The sequence below is a fragment of the Panulirus ornatus genome, chromosome 12, assembly GCF_036320965.1.
Source record: "Panulirus ornatus isolate Po-2019 chromosome 12, ASM3632096v1, whole genome shotgun sequence".
In the NCBI taxonomy this organism is placed as follows: Eukaryota; Metazoa; Arthropoda; class Malacostraca; order Decapoda; family Palinuridae; genus Panulirus; species Panulirus ornatus.
The window spans coordinates 71,368,089-71,374,200 of record NC_092235.1 but is presented as its reverse complement, the minus strand read 5'-3'; positions in this window follow the sequence as shown (position 1 = coordinate 71,374,200).

The following is a 6,112-nucleotide window of genomic DNA, read 5'->3' as shown; positions in this document are numbered from 1 at the left end:
TCTGAAAAGAACTTGAAAATCTGAGCAAAATATTACCTCTAGGTCTATTAGCCTAGGATTTTTTTCGGATTTTTTGAAGAAATATATTTTCCTGAAAATTTCAGCATAGATCCTTGGTACGTGTGTTGAATGGTACATCTTTCGGTCATACCCTTAAGATTCGTTTGTAATTAGTCGAGTAATTATTATATGAATATAATTAATTTTGATAAATATTAAATATGTGGTTAAGCGCTCATATTTTACCCGAAATGCAAGTTTTTGACTCGATATCCTTAACCACCATATAGAATACCAATATACCTGAGTTTCATTAAAATCTGAGTACTTGAAAAATCTAGCAAAATATTACCCTAGGCTATAGCCTCCCATAGGATTTTTTCTTGATTTTTTTTGAACAAAATAGATTTTCCTGAAAAATTTCTACATAGATCCCTGTACGTGTGTTGAATTATAATCATTGGTTTTACAACCTTAAGTCGTGTAATTAATCGAGTAATTTCATTTTAATTAATTAATTATATTAATATTAAATATGTGGTTATGCGCTCAATTTTTTACGAAATGCAGTCTCTTGACTCGATATCCTTATTCCACTATATAATATACCACATATACCCTGAGTTTCATTAAAATCTGAAGAACTTGAAAAATCGAGCAAAATATTACCCAGGCTCTAGCCTAGGATTTTTTCTTGATTTTTTTTAAAAAATAGATTTTCTGAAAATTTCAGCATAGATCCTTGTACGTGTGTTGAATGACAATCGATATGGTTATAACTTTAACATTTGTGTAATTAATTGAGTAATTAAGCATATTAATTAATTAATTTAATTAATATTAAATATGTGGTTAAGCGCTCAATTTTACGAAATGCAGGCTTTTGACTCGATTCTTATATCACCATATAGAATACACATTACCCTGAGTTTCATTAAAATCTGAAGAACTTGAAAATCTGAGGAAAATATTTAACCCTTGGGTATGGCTTATGTTTTTCTTGATTTTTTTGAAAAATAGATTTTCCTGAAAATTTCAGCATAGATTCTTTGTAGTGGTGTTGAATGACTATCTTTGGATATAAACTTATGAATCGTGTAATTTAGTGAGGTAATTAGCATTTTAAATTTAATTATTTATTAATTTAAATCTGTGGTTTAAGCGCTAATTTTCTAAGTCGCAGTCTTTTGACTCGATATCATTAATCACATATACAAATACCCACATAGTCCTAGTTTCATTAAAATCTGAAGAACTTGAAAATTTGAGCAAAATATTAACCAAGGAATATAGCCTAAGATTTTTCTTGATTTTTTTGAAAAAAAATGATTTCCTGAAAATTTCAGGTAGATCCTTGTAGTGTGGTTGAAATTGACAATCTTGGTTATAACCTTAAGATTCGTGTAATAGTCGAGTAATTATTATATTAATATAATCAATTATAATTAATATTAAATCTGTGGTTAAGCGCTGAATTTTACGAATGCAGTCATTTAACTCGATATCCTAATCACCATATAGAATACCAATATACCCTTGTAGTTTCATTAAAATTGGAGACTTGAAGATTCTGAGGCAAAATATTACCCAAGGCTATTGCCTAGGATTTTTTCTTGATTTTTTTGTAAATAGATTTTCTGAAAATTTCAGGCATAGATCCTTGTCGTGCGTTGAATGACAATTCTTCTCTTATAACTTAAGATTCGTCGTAATTAGACGAGTAATTAGCATATTAATTTAATTAATTATATTAATATAATATTGGTTAAGCGCTCAATTTTACGAAATGCGTCTTTTGACTCGTTATCTTAATCACATATAGAATACCAATATACCCTGAGTTTCATTAAAATACTGAAGAATTGAAAATGTGATTTTCCTGAAAATTTCAGCATAGATCCTTGTACGTTGTGTTGAAAGATACTCTTTGGTCATAACTTAAGATTCGTGTAATTAGTCGAGTAATTATTATGTTGAATATAATATTTGTGATTAATATTAAATATGTGGTTAAGCGCTCAATTTTACGACATGCAGTCTTTTGACTCTATATCCTGGATTCACCATATAGAATACCACAGATACCTGAGTTTATTAAAATCTGAAGGAACTTGAAAATCTGAGCAAAATATTACCCTAGGCTATAGCCTAGGATTTTTCTCGATTTTTTTGAAAAAAATATATTTGCCTGAAAATTTCAGCATAGATCCTTGTACGTGTTGTTGAATGGACAATCTTTCGGTCTTCACCTTAAGTTTAGTGTAATTAGTCGAGTAATTATTATATGAATATAATTAATTTATGAGTAATATTAGAAATGTGGTTAAGCGCTCAATTTTTACGATATGCAGTCTTTTGATCGATATCCATAACCCCTTATAAATACCACTATACCCTGAGTTTCTTAAAATCTGAAGATACTGATAAATCTGAGCTAAAATATTACACTAGGCTATGCCTAGGATATTTTTCTTGGATTTTTTTTGGAAAAATAGCTTTTCCTGAAAAATTTCAGCATAGATCTTGTACGATGTGTTGATGACAATTTTTGTTATAACCTTAAGATTTCGTCGTAATTAGTCGATGTAATTAATTTATATTTATATAATTAATTTAATTAATATTAGAAATGTGGTTAAGCGTCAATTTTACGAAATGCAGTCTTTTGACTCGATATCCTTAATCACCATAATAGAATACCTACATATACCTGAATTTCATAGAAATCTGAAGAACTTGAAAATCTGAGCAATATATTACCCAGGCTATTAGCCTAGGGTTTTTTCTTGATTTTTTTTGAAAAAATTGATTTTCCTGAAAATTTTAGCATAGATCCTTGTCGTGCGTTGAATGACAATCTTTCCTTATAACCTTAAGATTCGTTTGTAATTTGGTCGGTATTTAGCATATTAGTATTACATTTATTATAATTAATATTAAATATGTGGTTAAGCGCTCAATTTTACGAAATGCAGTCTTTTGTCTCGATATCCTTAATCACCATATCAGGAATACCATATCTACCCTTGTGTTCATTAAAATCTAAAGTACTTGAAAATCTGAGCAAAATATTACCCTAGGGTTTTTCTTGATTTTTTGAAAAAATAGATTTTCTGAAAATTTCAGCATAGATCCTTGTACGGGTGTTGAATGACAATCTATTGGTTCATAACCTTAAGTTTCGTGTAATATAGTCGGTTAATTAGCTATAATTAGTATATTTATTATAATTAATATTAAATTATGTGGTTTAAGCGATCAATTTTACGAAAGGCAGTCTTTTGACTCGTTTCCTTAATCACCATATAGAATAACACATATACATGAGTTTCATTTAATTGAAGAACTTGAAAATCTGAGCAAAATTTTACCCCAGGCCTAGGCGTTTTCTTGATTTTTTTGAAAAAATAGATTTTCCTGAAAATTTCAGCATAGTCCTTGTACTGTGTTGAATGGACAATCTTGGTTATTACTTTAAGATTCGAGTAATAGTTCGAGTAATTAGCATAGTAATATAATTGTTAAGATTAATATTAGTTGTGGTTAAGCGCTGAATTTTACAAAATGCCTAGGATTTTTCTTGATTTTTTTGAAAAAATAGATTTTACCTGAAAAATTTCAGATAGATCCTTGTACGTGTGTTGACATGACAACTCTTTGGTTATAACTTTAGATTCGTGTAATCAGTCGAGTATTGTAATTAGCATTTTAATATAATTGATTATAATTTATATTAAGTATTGTGGTTTTAAGCGCTGAATTTTACAAATTACCTGGATTTTCTTGATTTTTTTGAAAAAATAGATTTTGCTGAAATTTCAGCATAGATCCTTGTCAGTGTTGTTGACTGACAATTTTGGTTATAACTTTAAGATTCGTGTATATTAGTCGAGTAATTAGCATATTAAATTATAATTGATTATATTAATATATAGTATGTGGTTAAGCCGCTGAATTTTACAAAATGCAGTCTTTTGAATCGATTATCCTTAATCCCCATATAGAATACCACATATACCTGAGTTTCATTAAAATCTGAAGAACTTGATGAAAATCTGAGCAAAATATTACCCAAGCTATAGCTAGGATTTTTCTTGATTTTTTTGAAAAAATAGATTTTCCTGAAAATTTAACTAGATCCTTGTACGTGTGTTGAATGACATCTCTTGGTTATAATCCTTAAGTTTCGTGTTAATTAGTCGATTAATTAGCAAATAATTATAATTGATTATATTTAATATTAAGTATGTGGTTAAGCGCTGAATTTTACAAAATGCAAGTCTTTTGACTCGTTATCCTTAATCACCATATATAGATACCACATATACCCTGAGTTTCATTTTTAAATTCGAAGACTTGAAAATCTGAGCAAAATATAACCCATATTCTATGCCTGGATTTTTCTTGATTTTTTTGAAAAAATAGATTTTCCTGAAAATTTCAGCTAGAATCCTTGTACGTGCGTTGAATGACATTCTTTGCTTATACCTTAAAATTCGTGTAATTAGTCGAGTAATTAGCATATTAATATAATTTATTATAATTAATATTAAATATGTGGTTAAGCGCTCAATTTTACGAAATGCGTCTTTTGACTCGGGATATCCTTAATCCCCTATAGAATACCATAGTATACCAGGGAGTTTTTCAATAAAATCTGTAAGAACTTGAAAATCTGACAAAAATATTACCCCTAGCTATACTATAGCCTAGGATTTTTCTTGATTTTTTTTTTGAAAAAATAGATTTTCCTGAAAATTTCAGCATAGATACTTGTAGTGTGCTTGAATGCCCAATCTTTGGTTATTAACCTTATGATTGTGAAATTAGTCGAGTAATTATCATATTACATATAATTAATAAGAATTTTATTAAATCTGTGGTTAATGCGCTCAATTTAACGAAATGCCAGTCTTTTGACTCGATATCCTTAATCACCTAAGAATACCACATTATACCCTGAGTTTCATTAAAATCTGAAAGAATTTGAAAATGTTGAGCAAAATATTAGCCTTTGGCTTATAGCCTAGGATTTTTGTCGATTTTTTTGAAAAAAATAGTTTTTCTGAAAAAAATTTCAGCATGATCCTTTGTAGATGCGTTTGATGACAATCTTTGCTCTATAACCTTAAGATTCGTTTAATGTCGGAGTAATTAGCATATTGTATTATTTATTATAATTAATATTAAATATTGTGGTTAAGCATCAATTTTACGTAATGCAGCCTTTTGACTCGTTATCCTTAATCACCATTAGAGTACATTATATACCGAGTTTCATTAAAATCTGTTGAACTTGTAATTTCTGAGCAAAATATTACCCCAGCCGGAGGATTTTTCTTGATTTTTTTGAAAGAAATAGATTTTCCGGAAAATTTCAGCGTATATCCTTGTACGTGTGTTGAATGACAAATCTTTCGTTATAACCCTTATGATTCGTGTATTTAGTTGAGTAATTATTATATGAATATAATTAATTATGAGTAATATTAAATTAGTGGATAAGCGATCCATTTTAACGAAATGCAGTCTTTTGACTGATCTACTTACTCACCATATAGAATACCACATATACCCTGTTTCATCTAAAATCTTAAGAACTTGAAAAATTGAGCAAAATATTTCACAAGTATCGCCTAGGATTTTTCTTGAATTTTTTGACAAAATAGATTTTCCTGAAAATTTCAGCATAGATCCTTGTACGTGTGTTGAATGACAATCTTTGGTTATACCTTAAGGACTTCGTGTAATTAGTCGAGTAATTAATATATTATATAATTAATTATTAATTATATTAAATATGTGGTAAGCTCTAATTTACAGAAATGGAGTCTTTTTGACTCGATATCCTTAATTCACCATATAGAATACCACATATACCCTGGTTTCATAAAAATCTGAAGAACTTGAAAAATTGAGCAAAATATTCCCTAGGATTTTTCTTGGTGTTTTATTTTTGACAAAATAGATTTTCCTGAAAATTTCAGCATTGATCCTTGTACGTGTGTTGATGACAATCTTTGGTTATAACCTTAAGATTCGTGTTATTTAGTTCGAGTCTATTAGCTTTTATTTAAAAAATATAATTAATTTATAATTAATATTAATATGT